Source organism: Microcaecilia unicolor, chromosome 6 (assembly GCF_901765095.1).
Source record: "Microcaecilia unicolor chromosome 6, aMicUni1.1, whole genome shotgun sequence".
Classification (NCBI taxonomy): domain Eukaryota; kingdom Metazoa; phylum Chordata; class Amphibia; order Gymnophiona; family Siphonopidae; genus Microcaecilia; species Microcaecilia unicolor.
The window spans coordinates 211336787-211357866 of NC_044036.1; the positions used below are offsets into that span (position 1 = coordinate 211336787).

At 42.5% G+C, this 21080-nt stretch overlaps 1 protein-coding gene across 1 annotated transcript in view; it reads left to right on the plus strand.

The window, feature by feature from the left end:
* LOC115471985 (histone acetyltransferase KAT2A-like) overlaps nucleotides 1–21080 on the plus strand; it is a 754860-nt gene that overhangs the window by 473134 nt on the left and 260646 nt on the right.

Sequence of the window (21080 nt, forward strand, 5' to 3'; positions counted from 1 at the left end):
CGCCTTCTGTCTCGCTGCACCCTACGCCTGGAATAAACTTCCCGAGCCCCTACGTCTTGCCCCATCCTTGGCCACCTTTAAATCTAGACTGAAAGCCCACCTCTTTAACATTGCTTTTGACTCATAACCACTTGTAACCACTCGCCTCCACCTACCCTCCTTTCTTCCTTCCCGTTCACATTAATTGATTTGATTTGCTTACTTTATTTATTTTTTGTCTATTAGATTGTAAGCTCTTTGAGCAGGGACTGTCTTTCTTCTATGTTTGTGCAGTGCTGCGTATGCCTTGTAGCGCTATAGAAATGCTAAATAGTAGTAGTAGTAGTAGTTGTGCAGTGCTGCGTACGCCTTGTAGCGCTATAGAAATGCTAAATAGTAGTAGTAGACCAAACGTAAATGTCCCTTTGGGGCTCCTTCAGTACCACTGAGGTTCCCTTGGCTGCTCAAGTCTATTGGCAAGTGGATGGTCCTGTATGAGAAAATGAAGATGAAAAGCAAAGCCTCCATTGTAGATTTAGGTACTGTTCCTAGTGTTCTGATGGGCAAGTATGTTTGACCTTTACCTTCACAGCATAATGCTGTATTGTTTCTCCTTTACTTTCAGGGACCTTTCTATGTCCCACTTCAAAGATCCCTCTGGTTGCAGGGAGCATTTGAAGGTCTGGCTCCAGGGATAGGGCAAAACTCTAACTTTCTTAGTATTCCTACATCATCTGTCCTCTTAGCAAACACCCCTTTGAGTGAGATTGTCCCTCCCCAGAGTGATTAATGTTTCTGGAGTTAAGCTCAGTTCTGAGAATGCTATAGGGACTGAAATGTCTCTTAATGACATTTAGTCTGTTTCAGATACCAACACAATTTTTCAAGGTTTTTTTTTTTCAACTGTCTCCTCTTTCTCACAGGAGACAGTTAGTAAACTATCTGATCAGGACTCTTAAGGTTGTGCAGATAGAGCCAAAGACATTATTACTGCTGTTTCTTACATTAAAGATAGTTTGTGTCTTTGTAGACAAGATGATTTCTGGAGAGTATGATTAGAGAAAAAAGCTTTTGAACAGAGGAACAGTCTACTCCCTGATTTATCAAGAGTAACTCAAATTCATAGGCAACAGTATCTTCAGTAACATAGTAACAAAACATAGTAAATGACGGCAGATAAAGACCTGAACGGTCCACCCAGTATGCCCAACAAGATAAACTCATTTTAGATGGTATGTGATACTTTATATGTATACCAGAGTTCAATTTGTCCATGCCTTTCTCAGGGCACAAGACCGTAAAAGTCTGCCCAGCACTGTTCCTTTACTAAAAGTTCTGAAGCTAACGTCGAAGCCCCTTAAAATTTACACTCCAGCCCATCCATATCTATTCAGCCACGATCAGGGCATAGACTATAGAAGTCTGCCTAGCATTGGTTTTACTCTCCAATAACCGGCGGCACCAACCAATCTCCACTAAGATTCTATAGATCCGTTCCTTCTAAACAGGATTCCTTTGTGCTTATCCACGAATGTTTGAATTCTATTACTGTTTTCATCTCCACCACCTCCCGCGGGAGGGCATTCCATGTATTTACCACCCTTTCCATGAAAAAATACTTCCTGACATTACTGGTGAGTCTGCCCCCCTTCAACCTCAATTCATGTCCTCTGGTTCTATCACCTTCCTGTCTCTGGAAAAGGTTAGTTTGCGGATTAATATCTTTCAAATATTTGAACGTCTGTATCATGTCACCCCTGTTTCTCCTTTCCTCCAAGGTATACATGTTCAGGTCAGCAAGTCTCTGCTCGTATGGTTTGAAACACAAATCCTATACCATTTTTGTAGCTTTTCTTTGCACTGCTTCCAGTCATTTTACTTCTTTAGCAAGATACGGCATCCAAAACTGAACACAATACTCCAAATGGGGCCTCACCAACTACTTGTAGTGGGGCATCAACACTTCCTTTTTTCTGCTGGTTATACCCCTCTCTATGCAGCCTAGCATCCTTCTGGCCACAGCCATCACCTTGTCACATTGTTTCTTCACCTTCAGATCCTCGGACACCAACACCCCAAGGTCTCTCTCCTGAGTCGAGCTTACTAAACTCTCCCCTCCTATTCGGTATCTCTCTTTTGGGTTTCTGCACCCCAAATGCATCACTCTGTACTTCTTGGCATTAAATTTTAAATTAGTCCTAATAGGGGATATGCATACAATAGGAAGTACCTAAAACATTAATAGCAAATAGTACTGTTTGCTATTAAATTTTAACTGCCAGACCCTCAACCATTCTTCTAACTTTTGGAAATCCCTTCTCATCGTTTCTACTCCCTCCAGGGTATCAACTCTACTGGCTATCTTCGTGTCATCTGCAAAAAGGCAAACCTTTCCTTCCAACCCTTCAGCAATATCTCTCACAAATATATTAAACAGAATAGGCCCCAGCACCGACACATGAGGAACTCCACTGCTCACTTTCCTTTCCTCCGAGCGGATTACATTTACCACCACCCTCTGCCACCTGTCGGTCAACCAGTTTCTTATCCAGTTCACCACTTTCGGTCCTAAGATCAGTCCTTTCAGCTTATTCACGAGTCTTCTGTGGGGGACTGTATCAAAGGCTTTGCTGAAATCCAAGTAGATTACATCTAGTGCACGTCTTTCATCCAGTTCTTTGGTCACCCAGTCAAAGAAGTCAATGAGATTTGTTTGGCAGGATTTTCCTTTGGTAAAGCCATGTTGCCTCGGGTCCTGTAACCTGTTGGCTTCTAGTAAGTTAACTAGCCTTTCTTTCAGCAGCGACTCCATTACATTTCCTATCACCAACGTGAGACTTACCGATCTGTAGTTTCCCACTTCTTCCCTGTCTCCACTTTTGTGAAGATGGACCACATCCACTCATCTCAAATCTCACGGAACCTCTTCAGTCCCTAAAGATCTATTAAATAAATCTTTAAGAGGTCCCGCCAGGACTTCCCTGAGCTCACTCAGTGTCCTGAGATGTATCTCATCTGGCCTCATAGCTTTGTCCACTTTCAGAGTCTCCAGCTATTTATAAACTCTTTCTTCCGTAAACGGCGCAGTATCCACTCCATTCCCAGATATTCTCTTGGCAGCCAACTTCGATCTTTCTCCAGTATTTTCCTCCGTGAATACTGAAGAGAAGTAATTGTTTAGCACGTTTGCTTTATCTTCATCACTCTCCACATAACCATTGTCATTATCCTTCAGTCTCGCAATTCCATTCCTATCTTTTCTCCTTTCTCCAATATATATGAAAAAAGTCTTGTCACCTCTCTTTACATCTTTAGCCAAGGTGTTATTGCTGGAGGATTCATTTTTTCGTAGGTTTTCTTGCAAGTGCGTAATGACTCATCAGGGGACTAGATGTGTGTTTTTTGATAACATAAATTCATAAGTGTTGTCCTACTGGGTTAAACAAAAGGTCCATCTGGCCCAGTGTCCTGTTGGCAACAGTGGCCAATCCAGATCACAAATACTTGGAAAAGTCCCAAAAAGTAACAAGATTCCATTCTAATTAACTTCCGAGATAAGCAGGGAGTTCCCAAGGGCTGTGTTAATAATGATTTGTAGACTTAGTACATAAGTACATAAGTACATAAGTAGTGCCATACTGGGAAAGACCAAAGGTCCATCTAGCCCAGCATCCTGTCACCGACAGTGGCCAATCCAGGTCAAGGGCACCTGGCACGCTCCCCAAACGTAAAAACATTCCAGACAAGTTATACCTAAAAATGAGGAATTTTTCCAGTCCATTTAATAGCGGTCTATGGACTTGTCCTTTAGGAATCTATCTAACCCCTTTTTAAACTCCGTCAAGCTAACCGCCCGTACCACGTTCTCCGGCAATGAATTCCAGAGTCTAATTACACGTTGGGTGAAGAAAAATTTTCTCCGATTCGTTTTAAATTTACCACACTGTAGCTTCAACTCATGCCCTCTAGTCCTAGTATTTTTGGATAGCGTGAACAGTCGCTTCACATCCACCCGATCCATTCCACTCATTATTTTATACACTTCTATCATATCTCCCCTCAGCCGTCTCTTCTCCAAGCTGAAAAGCCCTAGCCTTCTCAGCCTCTCTTCATAGGAAAGTCGTCCCATCCCCACTATCATTTTCGTCGCCCTTCGCTGTACCTTTTCCAATTCTACTATATCTTTTTTGAGATACGGAGACCAGTACTGAACACAATACTCCAGGTGCGGTCGCACCATGGAGCGATACAACGGCATTATAACATCCGCACACCTGGACTCCATACCCTTCTTAATAACACCCAACATTCTATTCGCTTTCCTAGCCGCAGCAGCACACTGAGCAGAAGGTTTCAGCGTATCATCGACGACGACACCCAGATCCCTTTCTTGATCCGTAACTCCTAACGCGGAACCTTGCAAGACGTAGCTATAATTCGGGTTCCTCTTACCCACATGCATCACTTTGCACTTGTCAACATTGAACTTCATCTGCCACTTGCACGCCCATTCTCCCAGTCTCGCAAGGTCCTCCTGTAATCGTTCACATTCCTCCTGCGACTTGACGACCCTGAATAATTTTGTGTCATCGGCGAATTTAATTACCTCACTAGTTATTCCCATCTCTAGGTCATTTATAAATACATTAAAAAGCAACGGACCCAGCACAGACCCCTGCGGGACCCCACTAACTACCCTCCTCCACTGAGAATACTGGCCACGCAATCCTACTCTCTGCTTCCTATCTTTCAACCAGTTCTTAATCCATAATAATACCCTACCTCCGATTCCATGACTCTGCAATTTCTTCAGGAGTCTTTCGTGCGGCACTTTGTCAAACGCCTTCTGAAAATCCAGATATACAATATCAACCGGCTCCCCATTGTCCACATGTTTGCTTACCCCCTCAAAAAAATGCATTAGATTGGTGAGGCAAGACTTCCCTTCACTAAATCCGTGCTGACTTTGTCTCATCAGTCCATGTTTTTGTATATGCTCTGCAATTTTATTCTTAATAATAGCCTCCACCATCTTGCCCGGCACCGACGTCAGACTCACCGGTCTATAATTTCCCGGATCTCCTCTGGAACCTTTCTTAAAAATCGGAGTAACATTGGCTACCCTCCAGTCTTCCGGTATTACACTCGATTTGTAGACTTTTCCTCCAGGAATTTGTTCAAACCTTTTAAAAATCCATCTATATTAACTGCTTTTACCACTTGCTTTGCATTGAGCTCCAGAGCTTAACTACACATTGAGTGAAAAATCATTTTCTCCTATTTGTTTTACATGTGCTACTGTGTAATTTCATGGAGTGTCCCCCTAGTCTTTGTACTTTTTGAAGGAGGAAACAATCGATTTTGCATTAACTCATTCCACTCCATTCATGGTTTTATGGACCTTTATCATAACACCACTTGGCTGTCTTTTTTTCAAAGCTGAAGAGCCCTAAACTCTTCAGTCTTTCATCATTTGAATCATTCCATCCCCTTAATCATTTTGGTTTCTTCTCTGCACCTTTTCCAGTTACACTATCTTTTTTGAGATGTGACAACCAGAATTACACACAATACTCAAGATACAGTCTCACCATGGAGTGATGGGTGAGATGGCACTCTCATTCTCCCTGTCTCATCTGCTCGTAACCTTGGAGTCATCTTTGACTCCTCTCTCTCCTGCTCTGCTCACATTCAGCAGATTGCCAAAACCTGTTGTTTCTTTCTCTATAACATCAGCAAAATCCGTCCCTTCATCTCTGAGCACGCTACCAGAACCCTTATCCACACTCTTATCACCTCTCATCTTGATTATTGTAACCTGCTTCTTACCGGCCTCCCTCTTAGCCATCTCTCTCCTCTTCAATCAGTCCAAAACTCTGCTGCGTAACTCATTTTCTGCCAAAGTCGCTATGCTCACATTAGCCCTCTCCTTAAGTCACTTCACTGGCTCCCTATCCGTTTCCGCATTCAATTCAAACTTCTCTTACTGACCTATAAGTGCTTTCACTCTACCGCTCCCCAGTACCTCTCCATTCTTGTTTCTCCCTACGCCCCTCCTCGGGTACTCTGTTCTGTTGATAAATGTCTCTTATCTGTTCCCTTCTCCTCTACTGCTAATTCCAGACTCCGTTCCTTTTATCTTGCTGCACCTCACGCCTGGAATAAACTTCCCAAGCCTGTACATCTAGCCCCCTCTTTGGCCGTTTTCAAGTTCAAACTTAAAGCCCACCTCTTTACCACTGCTTTTGACTCCTAACCACTGCTCACTTGCCCTATCCTTTATCCTCACCTCTTTATTCCCCTACCCTTAATTGTTCTGTCTGTCTCCTGTCTTATCTAGATTGTAAGCTCTTTGAGCAGGGACTGTCTTTTTGTGTATGGTGTGGAGCGCTGCGTATGCCTTGTGGCGCTATAGAAATGATAAGTAGTAGTAGTGATACAGAAGCATTATGATGTTCTTTGTTTTATTTTCTATTCTTTTCCTAATTCCTAAAATTCTGTTTACTTTTGGCTGCTGCACATTGAGCAGATGTTTTCAATGTATTGTCCATAGTGAGACCTAAATCCTTTTTATCAGTGGTGACTCCTAATGTAGAACCTAGCATCATGTAGCTATAATTTGGGTTATTCTTCCCAAAGTGCATCAGTTTTCATTTGTCTGTATTAAATTTAATCTTCCATTTGTATGCACATTTTTCCAGCCTCCCAAGGTCCTCCTGCAATTTCTACAGTCCATATGTGATTTAACAAATTTTAATAGTTTCATGTAATTTGCAAATTTGATCACCTCACTCATTGTTCCCATTTCTAGATCATTGATAAATATGTTAAAAAGCACCAATATCAGTACAGATCCTTGCAGCACTCTACTATTCACCTTTCTCCATGTGGAGAACTGGCCATATAAGCCTACTCTTTGATTTAACCAGTTTTCAGACCACAGCAGAAAAGTGCCTCCTATCCATGGCTCTTTAATTTTCTCAGGAGTATCTCATGAGTGACTTTGTTAAAAGCTTTCTGAAAAATTAGGACACTACATCAACTAATACTACTACAAATGAGATAGGCCTTACCTTTAAGATCGACACTACAACAAAGAATCAAACCAGGATCCATATTGAAATATCACTTACATGCATCACATGTTCACTGTTGGATCAAGATACTGGACTAGATAGACCATTCGTCTGACCCAGTATGGCTATTTTATGTTCTTATCCTCAGGTATACGATGCAGCAAACTCTCTTCTTCTTACCATTTCTTACCTGAAAAGCATTCTAAAAACTTAAAAACCAACCACTGTACAATCAATAAAGTTTTTTTCTTCCATTTATATACAATTTGATAACCTCCTCCCTGGATATTGGTACATTCCCACAAGTATGGGAACCACTATAAGACCAAACATCATCAAAGAGTTAAAAATTGAATCAACTACCTTATCAAAGTACCAACCTGTTGCAAACCGACCATTCATATCTAAATTGGCAGATCAAAATGTAGCAGACCAACTAACAAAATTTGTGGAAGACACTGACTACCTTCACCCACATCAGGCAGAGTTCAGGCCACATCACAATACAGAAATTACTCTTTTTGTCATTAACACTTACAATATATCCATACTAACATAAGAACATAAGCATCACCACACTGGGACAGATCGAAAGTCCATCAAGCCCAGTATCCTGTTCCCAGCAGTGGCCAATCCAGGTCACAAGTAGCTGGCAAGATCCCAAAAGAGAAAAACAGATTTTATGCTGCTTATCCCAGGTATAAGCAGTGGATTTTCTCAAGTACATCTTAATAAAGGCTTATGGACTTTTCTTCTAGGAACTTGTCCAAACCTTTTTTTTTTTTAACCCTTCTATACTAACCGCTTTTTCACATTTTATGGCAATGAATTCCAGAGTTTATGTTTCAACGGTTTTTATTGATGACAAGTCAAAAAGTACAAATCCACCTTAACATGGCGGCATCAATGCAGTTTTACAGAACTCAGCGAAGTAACATTTCAAGAATACAGCATTGTGTACAGTCATCAAATTTTTATATATAACTTTTATCCCCTCCCCCTTTTTACTGTACTCTATATTTAACTTTTAATATTTCAACAATTATTATTGATGAGATCACATGGTAGACAATTCTGTATCCATCAGCATAAATCTAATAACAAATAATTCCGTCATATATTAATGAACCTAAAACTTCTATCATCCAATATGAATTCCAGAGTTTAATTACACATTCATTTCATGTCCCCTAGTACTTGTATTTTTGGAAAAAGTGAACAAGCAATTTACATCTACCCGTTCCTCTCCACTCAATATTTTATAGACCTCCAAGCTGAACAGCTCTAGCCTCTTAAACCTGTAAGTCATCCCATCCCCTTTATCATTTAGTTGCCCTTCTCTGTATCTTTTCTAATTCCGCTAGATCTTTTTTTAGATGTGACCAGAATTACACACACTATTTGAGGTGTAGTTGCATCATGGAGAAATACAAAGGCATTAAAATAACCTCATTTATGTTTTCCATTCCTTTCTTAATTTTATTTTATTTTTGTTACATTTGTACCCCGCGCTTTCCCACTCATGGCAGGCTCAATGCGGCAGGAAATGGAGGGTTAAGTGACTTGCCCAGAGTCACAAGGAGCTGCCTGTGCCGGGAATTGAACTCAGTTCCTCAGTTCCCCAGGACCAAAGTCCACCATCCTAACCACTAGGCCACTCCTCCACATTCTATTTGCTTTCTTAGCCACTGCTGCACACTGAGAAGATAAAACAGTGGCCCTCATTTCCCTCAATCTGTCTTCAGCATTAGAGCTTGTTGACCCATTCGCTTCTGCTCAGTAGGCTTCAGAAGATAGACACAACACATGCCTGGGTCTGCTCATACCTGAATAAGGGTCATTTACTAAGTTGTGGTAAAAAGTGGCCTTAGCATACCCTTATATGGATGACGGCAAACAGGAAGAACCTCTAGGACAGCAGCACAGACAGGAGAAAGCAGAAGCTGGCGAAAGGACTGTCCTTCTTAGGAAATGTTACTTAAACACACTTTATTCACAGCATCAGGTTAGGGATCTGATATGCTCTATATTTCAGCGGAACAGACCACCTGCCTCAGGGCAGCCAGGAAACAGCCACCTTGTCATGTCATTTATTCCTAAGTGACGAGGTGGCTGTTTCCTGGCTGCTGTTTTATTTATGCTGATTGATTTTATTTGCTTCCCTGTGTTTTACAAGCATTTGTGCACCAGCATTTTGTATACCTTTCTTGCTTTCAGAAAGTATGATTGTGACCCCTGAGGCAGAAAGTCTGTTCTGCCGAAACACAGACTGTGTCGGGTCCCTAAACTGGTGCTGTGAATAAAGTATATTTAAGTAACATTTCCTGTGGTGGATCATCCTTTGCCCAGCCTCTACTTTCTCCTGTCCATTCTCTAATGTTGCCATTAGCAAGTATGAACTTACCAACACCTATTTTGTAGTTTAAAATATTTTTTAGCGCATGGGTACTGCACACAGATTTGGAAACTACTGTAGGATACTTGAGCGTGTCCCACAGTGTCACAGCCATGGCCATGCATGGAAGTGCCAACTTGCCTCCCTTATCCCAGGACAGGGTCCCGCAGTTTCTTTGGGTGTTGGACAACCCTTCCCGCTGAATGGGGTTGCAGACTTGATCGTCCCCAGCATTCTGGAGTGCTCTTTGGCCTAGCGTCCTATCTTCAATGCTGCTCTGGTGGGGGTTTACCCTACTAAGCATGTGCGCACAGGAAGCCCTACTTTTAAAGAGCCAGTGACATGAACCTCTGGGACACCTTTCTTAGACTTCTGAGGCAGTACCCTTGATAAGGGGGTCTAGGACGCTGCTACCTTGCCTTTGCAACAGGTCACTTGAGTCTTCTTCTACCTCCAGCCTTGCCTTGCCTGTTTGTCTCCAGCCAGCCCTGCCTGCCTGTCTCCAGTTCCAACCTTGCCTCCAGCTCCTGCCTTGCCTCTCTTGTCTCCAGCCAGCCTGTCTCTAGTTCCAGCCTCGCCTGTCTTGCCTCTAGTTCCTGCCTTACCTCCAGCTCCAGCCTTGCCTGCCCAGTCTCCAGCCAGCCTTCCTGTCTTGTTACCACTTCCAGCCTGTTCTCCAGTTCCTGCCAAGTCTGTGCCTAGCCCGGGTGATTTGCCTGCTGTCATTCTGGACCTGGCTAACCCTTGGGTTGACCAGGCAGCACCAAACCAGCTGCGGCCCAAGGGCTTACCTTCCCTGAGTCATGACATGCAGTAAGCCATTTTAAGGTGTGGTAAACTCGCACTAGTGCTTGCTTCAGTTTAGTAAGAGGACTCCTAATGGACCCTATTCAATGCTATTTAAGAGCTAACTATCATCTCCATAGTCACTCAGCTGCGGTATTCCTCAAGGCTCAATACTGCCCCTCCCACACACACACACACAAGCAGGACACATACAAACATTAAGATTTATCATTGTTCATCCACGTATACAATATAAAAATATTAACATTTGACCCTACACAAATGCTCAAGGTTTTGGCAATCAATAAGCAGCTCACTATCATTGCAAACTAGTTACAGTCTCACAAACTTAAACTACATCAAGCTAAGAAAGTGCTAATTTTTTCTCAACAATCTAGAATTGTGTTTCCTATCCCTCTATCCGTAGCCAATACAAGAACTGAACTCACTGAGTCATTAAAGATATTAAGAGCACCTTTAGATCAGTGAACCTACTAGCAACAGCCTCATTTTGACAAAAAAATCTCTGCAAATTCTAATCCATTCCCTCATATTAAACCAACTTGTCTACTGTAATGCTCTTTTTCAAAGTTTGTGGGTCACTGATATCAAGCACCTTCAATTTATCCAGAACACGGCATTCAATCTCTTAACAAGTGCACATGAATGAGATCATGTCACCCCACTTTTAAAACAAGAACACTGGTCACCAGTCACATCCAGGATTCCAGTTAAAATTCTGACCCTGGTCTATAACATACAAAATTCTGGTCTTCCACCATTTTTATCAATTCTTGATTCCTTACCAACTTTTAAAATCTCTATGTTATCAAAATCAACACCTTTTACTGGCCCCCTCTTTCTGTCAGAACCAGTACAATTTTGTTTGCAAGTTCTTTAGTACTGTAGGCCTATAACTTACCACTACTGTACTTTTACCTTGAATCCTCGCTATTAAAATTCAAAGCAAGTCTAAAAACTTATTTTTTGGAAAAAAAAACTTCCAATAAGAAACCCTATTCTTTTTTTCTTTTTCTACCAAAATGACAATGTGGTCAGATTATGGGATTGGAAGACTGATGCTTAATATTAAATCTAACCTGTTCTATTTTCCCTTTGTTTTGTCATTGATACAATGTAACATCTCTGCTTGTAGTCTACCCTTTTTCCCTATGCTCATTTTCCTTCTATAACACTCTGTATATTTGTTTTTATAATGACTGTAAACCACTTAGCTGAGCTGGATACCTTATCGGTGGTGTATCAAAATAAATTAAAAAACTAGAACTGGCTCACTTTTATCCAAATTTTTATTCATGCCTTCAAAAAATGTAGAAAATTGGTGAAGCAAAACTGTTCCATTAAACCATGTTTGCCTATATTATAAGTAACATAGTAGATGACGGCAGAAAAAGACCTGCACGGTCCATCTAGTCTGCCCAACAAGATAAACTCATATGTGCTACTTCTTGTGTATACCTTACCTTGATTTGTATCTGCCATTTTCAGGACACAGACCGTAGAACTCTTGCCCAGAACTAGCCCCACCACCCAAACACCAGCCCCACCTCCCAATCTCGGCTAAGCTTCTGAGGATCCATTCCTTCTGCAGAGGATTCCTTTATGTTTATCCCTTGCATGCTTGAATTCCGCTACCGTTTTCATCACCACCTCCCGCGGAAGGGCATTCCAAGTATCTACCACTCTCCGTGAAAAAATACTTCCTGACATTTTTCTTGAGTCTGCCCCCCCTTCACTCTCATATCATGTCCTCTCGTTCTACTGCCCTCCCATCTCCGGAAAAGGTTCGTTTGCGGATTAATACCTTTCAAATATTTGAACGTCTGTATCATATCACCCCTGTTTCTCCTTTCCTCCAGGGTATACATGTTGTTCTGTCATTTTGCCTGGCAGTGACTTGGGTTTACCAGTGTGTAGTTTCCTGCATCAGCCCTGGAACCCTTATTAAAAATTGACATCATGTTGGCCTCTTTCTTTAGGTATCTTCATAGATGATCCAGTCTAGTTGATTTACTGCTCTTTAACTTGTCAGTTTAGCTTATTACATCTTCCAGGTTCACCTAGATTTGTTTCCGTTCCTCTGTATCATCACCATTTCTGTCCCAGATAGATATCTTACATCTAAAGCAAAGAATTCATTTACTCTGTCTGCTATGGCCTAGTCATCCTTGAGTACAGCTTTTACTCCTTGGTGATCTATTCGTCCAACCAACTCCCTCAAGGGCTGTCTGCTTCTAATGTACCTGAGAAAGTTTTTACTATGAGTTTTTGCCTCTATAGCAAGCTTCTTCTCAAATTCTCTTTTAGCGTTCTTTATCAATGCTTTGCATCTAAATAGGAGATAGAGCAGCTTTTAAACTAGAAATGGGGGGAAGGCCGACAGTCGCTCAAAAGCGCATGGTTCAGGAAAAGGTATCTTGCAAAGATACCTCACAAACAGGGAAGATAGGGTTTCTGGATAGTGAGGTTGCACAACAGACCGTGGTAGGCCAGGTGCCCTTAAATGCAACTAAAGATCAGACAAAAGATGGCAAATCAATAGTGTCAGGTACTAAGCATCATGCAAATAGGAACAACAAACATACTCTGAAATGTCTATATGCAAATACTAGGAGTCTAAGAAATAAGATGGGAGAGTTGGAATATATTGCACTAAATGAAAAATTGGATATAATAGGCATTACTGAGACCTGGTGGAAGGAGGATAACCAGTGGGACACTGTCATACCGGAGTACAAAGTATATCGTAGTGATAGGGTGGTCCGGACTGGTGGAGGGGTAGCATTGTATATTAACGAGAGCCTTGACTCAGATAGATTACAAATTCAGCAGGACACAAATCACACCTTTGAATCATTGTGGGTTGAAATTCCATGTATAAAAGGGAAAAAATCGGTGATAGGAGTGTACTACCGTGCGCCTCGCCAGGATAAGCAGGTAGACGCAGAAATGATGGAATCAGAGACGCGAACAAAATGGGCAATGTGATAATAATGGGTGACTTCAATTATCCAAATATAGACTGGGTAAATGTAACATCGGGACACGCTACAGAGGTACAATTCCTTGATGAAATCAAGGACAGCTTTATGGAGCAGCTGGTGCAGGAGCCGACGAGAGAAGGAAAAATTCTAGACTTGGTCCTTAATGGAGCGCATGATCTGGTGAGGAACGTTATGGTACTGGGGCCGCTTGATAACAGTGATCATAATATGATCAGTTTTGATATCGACCTTGAAGTAACTGTACACAGAAAGTCAAATACGTTAGCGTTTAACTTTAAAAAAGGAGACTATGATAAAATGAGAAGAACGGTAAAAAAAAACTTAGGGGGGGAAACTGAGAGAGTAAAAACTGTACAACAGGCGTGGACGCTGTTCAAAAATACCATCCTGGAGGCCCAGGCCATACATATTCCGCGAATTAGAAAAGAAAGACGGAAGTCCAAAAGACAGCCGGCCTGGTTGAAAAGTGAGGTGAAGGAAGCTATTAGGGTTAAAGAAACGCCTTCAGAAAATGGAAGAAGGAACCGTCTGAAAATAACAAGAAGCAGCATAAGGAGTGTCAAAGCAAATGCAAGGCGCAGATAAAGAAGGCCAAGAGGGATTACGAAAAAAAGATAGCATTAGAGGCAAAAAAACATAGTAAAAAGATTTTTCAGTATATTAAAAGCAGGAAGCCGGCAAAAGAATCGGTTGGGCTGCTGGATATCCGAGGGGTAAAAGGGGCGATCAAGGAAGACAAAGACGTAGCGGAGAGACTGAATGAATTCTTTGCTTCGGTCTTCACCGAGGAAGATTTGGGTGGGATACCGGTGTCGGAAATGGTATTTCAAGCGGAAGAGTCGGCGAAACTTACTGACTTCACGGTAAACCTGGAGGACGTAATGGGGCAGTTCAGCAAACTGAAGAGTAGCAAATCTCCTGGACCAGATGGTATTCATCCTAGAGTACTGATAGAACTGAAAAATGAGCTTGCGGAGCTACTGCTAGTGATATGCAACTTATCCTTAAAATCGAGCGTGGTACCGGAAGATTAGAGGGTGGCCAATGTAACGCCGATTTTTAAAAAAGGCTCCAGGGGAGATCCGGGAAATTATAGACCGGTGAGTCTGACGTCAGTGCCGGGGAAAATGGTAGAGGCTATTATTAAAAACAAAATTACAGAGCACATCCAAGGACATGGATTACTGAGACCGAGTCAGCACGGCTTTTGTGTGGGGAAATCTTGCCTGCCCAATTTACTTCAATTCTTTGAAGGAGTAAACAAACATGTGGACAAAGGGGAACCAGTTGATATTGTGTATCTGGATTTTCAAAAGGCGTTTGACAAGGTACCTCATGAAAGGCTACAGAGGAAATTGGAGGGTCATGGGATAGGAGAAAAAGTGCTATTGTGGATTAAAAACTGGTTGAAGGATAGGAAACAGAGAGTGGGGTTAAATGGTCAGTATTCACAATGGAGAAGGGTAGTTAGTGGGGTTCCTCAGGGGTCTGTGCAAGGACCTCTGCTTTTTAATATATTTATAAATGATTTAGAGATGGGAGTAACTAGCGAGGTAATTAAATTTGCTGATGACACAAAGTTATTCAAAGTTGTTAAATCGCGACAGGATTGTGAAAAATTACAAGAGGACCTTATGAGACTGGGAGACTGGGCAGATGACGTTTAATGTGAGCAAGTGCAAGGTGATGCATGTGGGGGAAAAAAAAAACCCGAATTATAGCTACGTCATGCAAGGTTCCACATTAGGAGTTACGGAGCAAGAAAGGGATCTGGCTGTCGTCGTCGATAATACGCTGAAACCTTCTGCTCAGTGTGCTGCTGCGACTAGGAAAGCGAATAGAATGTTGGGTATTATTAGGAAAGGTATGGAAAACAGGTGTGAGGATGTTATAATGCCGTTGTATCGCTCCATGGTGCGACCACACCTTGAGTATTGTGTTCAATTCTTGTCGCCGCATCTCAAGAAAGATATAGTAGAATTGGAAAAGGTGCAGCGAAGGGTGACTAAAATGATAGCGGGGATGGGACGACTTCCCTATGAAGAAAGATTAAGGAGGCTAGGGCTATTCAGCTTGGAGAAGAGACGGCTGAGGGGAGACATGGTAGAGGTATATAAAATAATGAGTGGAGTGGAACAGGTGGATGTGAAGCGTCTGTTCACGCTTTCCAAAAATACTAGGACTAGGGGGCATGCGATGAAATTACAGAGTAGTAAATTTAAAACAAATCGGAGAAAATTTTTCTTCACCCAACGTGTAATTAAACTCTGGAATTCGTTGCCGGAGAAAGTGGTGAAGGCGGTTAGCTTAGCAGAGTTTAAAAAGGGGTTGGACAGTTTCCTAAAAGACAAGTCCATAAACCGCTACTAAATGCCATTTCCTCCCCTCACCCTCCCCACTGACAGTTTGAACTTCGTGGGTGTGGCTTGGATCTCTTTCAGGGAGAGAAAACTAACAACTTATAGCAGCAGCTTCAGAGAGCATTTTCCATCTCACAGATAGGCTGCAGAGAATACCTTCTCCTGCTTTAGACTTACCCCTCTACCCACCCACCCCTAGAGTGACATGTCTTATATAACCTCCCTATCAACCCACTCATTACTTTACCTCACCCATTTCTATTCTTCTATCACCTTCTCCCACTACTCCAACCAGAGTTACACCTAATCACACTGACCACCCTTCAACATCTTCAGTCCTTCTGTGACTGTTCTCTTGTGCTTGACTGCTTAAATATTTTAAATTTAAATGCTTTACTTTTTGTCTATTAGATTGTAAGCTCTTTGAGCAGGGACTGTCTTTCTTCTGTGTTTGTACAGCGCTGCGTACACTTTGTAGCGCTCTAGAAATGTTAAATAGTAGTGTTAAATAGTAGTAAATGGACTTGGGAAAAATCCACAATTCCAGGAATAACGTGTAGAATGTTTGTACGTTTGGGAAGCTTGCCAGGTGCCCTTGGCCTGGATTGGCCGCTGCCGTGGACAAGATGCTGGGCTCGATGGACCCTTGGTCTTTTCCCAGTATGGCATTACTTATGTACTTATGTACTTATCCAGTGCCTATGCTGCTTCCTGTTTTCTTCATTTGGAAGCTTTTTCTTGAAAGATGTTCTTTGTCTCTAATAGCCTCTTTCACCTCACCTTTTAACTATACTGGCTATCATTTGTCCTTCCTTTTACCTTTTTTTAATACGTGGCATACATCTAGTCTGGGCTTCCAAGATGGTATTTTTAAACCATGTCTGTGCCCAATTTAGACTCCTGAATTTTACAGCTGTTCCTTTTAGTTCTTTTTTAAAAAAAACATTTTCTTCATTTTAGTTGCCCTTTCAAAAGTTAAATGTTGACTTTAGCTTTCCTTAGAGTTTTCACTCCAGTTTAACTTAATTGTGATCTTGTTATTGTCACTGATACAAAGTGGTCCCAACACCATTATCCCTCACAGTAAAACTTGCATTCCACTAAGGATTATTCTAAACTCTCCTTCTTGCCAGTTCCTCAACTAGCTGCTCCATGAAGCAGTCTTTTATTTCATCTAGAAACTTTACCTCCCTAGCATTTCCTCTTGTGACATTTATGCAGTCCATATTGGGGTAATTGAAATCACATGCAAAGTATTGTTTTTTTGTGACATTTTTTCTGCCTTATTCCACATTGCTGATCTCAGAGAAGAAGTGGAAAACTACAGGCTGGTTAGCCTCACTTTGGTGGTTGGAAACTAATGAAGATGCTGCTGAAGAAAAAGTTATTGAACTTCTTAGAATGCGACTGGTTGCAAGATCCAAAATATCATGGTTTTACAATGAAAACTGTTCCAAACGAATCTTATTGATTTCTTTGACTGGTTTACTCGCTTTAACGTCCTCCTTTAATCTCCAGCTATGCTCCACCTCCCCCACTCATCAAAATGGTCACTGTCTTGATCTCATCTTCTCCTCCAACTGTTCACCCTCTAGTTTCCTTGCCTCTGATCTTCCCTCCTCTGATCACCATCTTATAACTTTCACACTTAAATCTCCTCCCTCCCAGTCCCGTCCTATCTTATCTAATTTATCTAGGAATTTTCACGATATTGATCCTTCATCTCTATCCTCCCATGTTTCAAACCTCCTCTCTACTGTGGCACCATCCACGTCTGTCAACGAGGCTGTTTCTTCTTACAACAATACTCTATCCTCTGCCTTAGACACTCTTGCACCTTTGATGACCCGCCCTGTAAGGCGTACAAAACCCCAACCTTGGCTGACTTCTAATATCCGAAACCTACGTTCCTGTACCCGCTCCGCCGAACGCCTCTGGCGGAAATCTCGGGCCCTTTCTGATTTCTTACACTTTAAGTTCATGCTGACCTCCTTCCAATCTGCTCTTTTATGTGCCAAACGGGATTATTATATCCAACTGACCAACTCTCTTGGCTCTAATCCTCGACTTCTCTTCACCACATTGAACTCTCTCCTCAAGGTGCCCCCTCCCCCCTTCATTATCTCCTCAGACCCTTGCTGAATTCTTTCTCAACAAGGTTCAAAAGATAAACCTTGCTTTCTCTACCTCACCACCTCTCCCTCCACTAGTCCGTTCCCCTCTGTCTCCTTCCCCTCATTCCCTTTCCTCCTTTCCTGAAGTTACTATTGAGGAAACTACACTTCTCCTTTCTTCCTCAAAATGTACCACTTGTTCCTCTGATCCCATTCCCACCCACCTTCTTAATACCATCTCTCCTGCTCTTATTCCTTTTATCTGTCACATTCTCAACCTCTCACTTTCCACTGCGACTGTCCCTGCTGCCTTTAAACATGCTGTGGTCACACCTCTCCTTAAGAAGCCTTCACTCGACCCTACTTGTCCCTCTAATTACCGACCCATCTCCCTCCTTCCTTTTCTCTCCAGATTACTTGAGCGTGCTGTTAACCGCCGCTGCCTTGAGTTTCTCTCCTCACATGCTATTCTTGACCCATTACAATCTGGTTTTCGCCCTCTCCACTCAACCGAAACTGCGCTTACTAAAGTCTCCAATGACCTATTACTGGCTAAATCCAGAGGTCAATATTCCATCCTCATTCTTCTTGATCTTTCCGCTGCTTTTGACACTGTCGATCACAGCATACTTCTCGATACCCTGTCCTCACTTGGATTCCAGGGCTCTGTTCTTTCCTGGTTCTCTTCCTACCTCTCCCTCCGCACCTTTAGTGTTCACTCTGGTGGATCCTCTTCTACTTCTATCCCTCTGCCTGTCGGCGTACCTCAGGTTTCTGTTCTTGGTTCCCTCCTCTTTTCTATCTACACTTCTTCCCTTGGTTCATTAATCTCATCCCATGGCTTTTCCTACCATCTCTATGCTGATGACTCCCAAATCTACCTTTCTACCCCTGATATCTCACCTTGCATCCAAACCAAAGTTTCAGCGTGCTTGTCTGACATTGCTGTCTGGATGTCTCAACGCCACCTGAAATTAAATATGACCAAAACCGAGCTTCTCATTTCCCCCCACCCCCCAAACCCACCTCCCTGCTCCCACGTTTTCTATTTTTGTTGATGGCTCTCTCATTCTCCCTGTCTCCTGAGCTCGAAACCTTGGGGTCATCTTTGACTCTTCTCTCTCCTTCTCTACTCATATCCAGCAGATTGCCAAGACCTGTCGTTTCTTTCTTTACAACATCCGTAAAATCCGCCCCTTTCTTTCCGAGCACTCTACCAAAACCCTCATCCACACCCTTGTCACCTCTCGTTTAGACTACTGCAATCTGCTTCTTGCTGGCCTCCCACTTAGTCACCTCTCCCCTCTCCAGTCAGTTCAAAACTCTGCTGCCCGTCTCGTCTTCCGCCAGGTTCGCTTTACTCATACTACCCCTCTCCTCAAGACCTTTCACTGGCTCCCTATCCGTTTTCGCATCCTGTTCAAACTTCTTCTACTAACCTATAAATGTACTCACTCTGCTGCTCCCCAGTATCTCTCCACACTCGTCCTTCCCTACACCCCTTCCCGTGCACTCCGCTCCATGGATAAATCCTTCTTATCTGTCCCTTCTCCACTACTGCCAACTCCAGACTTCGCGCCTTCTGTCTCGCTGCACCCTACGCCTGGAATAAACTTCCTGAGCCCCTACGTCTTGCCCCATCCTTGGCCACCTTTAAATCTAGACTGAAAGCCCACCTCTTTAACATTGCTTTTGACTCGTAACCACTCGCCTCCACCTACCCTCCTCTCTTCCTTCCCGTTCACATTAATTGATTTGATTTGCTTACTTTATTTATTTATTTTTTTGTCTATTAGATTGTAAGCTCTTTGAGCAGGGACTGTCTTTCTTCTATGTTTGTGCAGCGCTGCGTACGCCTTGTAGCGCTATAGAAATGCTAAATAGTAGCAGTAGGTTGACCAGAGAACTACATGAGCTAGATGTAGTCTACTGCTCTTCACAGGAGGCTCATGAATAAACTGAATAGTCTGAAGTTAGAAGCCAAAGTGGTATGGCCAACTGACAGATGACAGAGGGTAGTGGTAAAGGAATCCGCTTGGAGGAAAGAAAGGTGAGTAGCAGAGTACCTTAGGGATTGGTACAGGGGCCAATTCTATATTTTTGTAAATGACATTGCCTAAAATTTTGCCTTTTTGCAGATGACACTAAGATTTACAACAGAGTGGACATCCCAGAGGGATTTGACAACATGAGAAAAGATCTACAAAAATTAGAAGAAGGGATAAGGTCTTGTAGTTAAAATTTAATGTGAGGAAATGATGCACTTAGGGTGTAGAAATACCAAGTAGCTGTATGTGATGATTTGGGAGGGAAAGGCTGATAATCATGGATCAGGAGAGGGACCTTGAGATTGTTTTGCCATCTTGAGATCCTCAGACACTATGTGATAAGGCAGTGGCCAAGGGCTAGACACAGAGGGCCAGATGCACTAAACATTAACGAGCCATTAACGAGCAAGTAGTAAACCACGGCATGCACAAAAAGCTTTTCCGAGCCATTTTTCAATCACGGTAGCAGCTAATGAAAATGGATGCAAAACGAGCAAACTACTATAGTAATGGGGATGTGTCGCGATGCACTACTACCGATACCGATGAATGCACCAAAGGATTCCGAATCCTTTTCCGTGATATATTGAACGTGTGGTCAGAGGCTGCCGGTAAAGGTCCAGAGCTGTCATAAAGCACGTCATAACACGTCTATATAGTGCGTGCATAACCTTCGACGTGCTATATATGCGTGGTACGTGCATGTGCACATTTGTCAGAGAAGTCATTGCTGCAAGAGGGAGAAAGCCCAACTTCTCCGACATGGACGTGCTGTGGCTGGCCCAGTTGTTCACAATCAACCAAAAACGGCTTTTCCCCCTTCCGGGGAAAAAGCGAAACATAAATAGGATGGACCAAGGGTGGAAAATATTGGCAACGCCTATTAATAGGCGTTCTTCATATCCCAGATCCGTAAGTATTGGCAGTATATATGGACATTCGTATGTGCGTGTAAAAACAGGTATTTGACAAATTACCATTAGAGGAATAGGCCGTGTTTGTCCTCATTTTTCCTTTAGCCTGCAAATATGAACGTTCATTATGTGCGTGTACAAAAGAAGTGTTTTCTACAAGGTGGGGTGGAGCTGGTGAGCATGACAGTACATCATTGCTTTTTTTATATATATATTTATTTTTGTTTTACAGGTTTAGGAGCTGAAAACACGGGCAAGGTCCTTAAGAAAGGACAACAAAGAATGGCTCCAGGAGGTCAAGGCTAACCTTGACAACAGCCCAGGTATTTGTTAGTTTCACATGAGTCTGTAACCACAACCTGAGATTTCATAATGCTCTTGG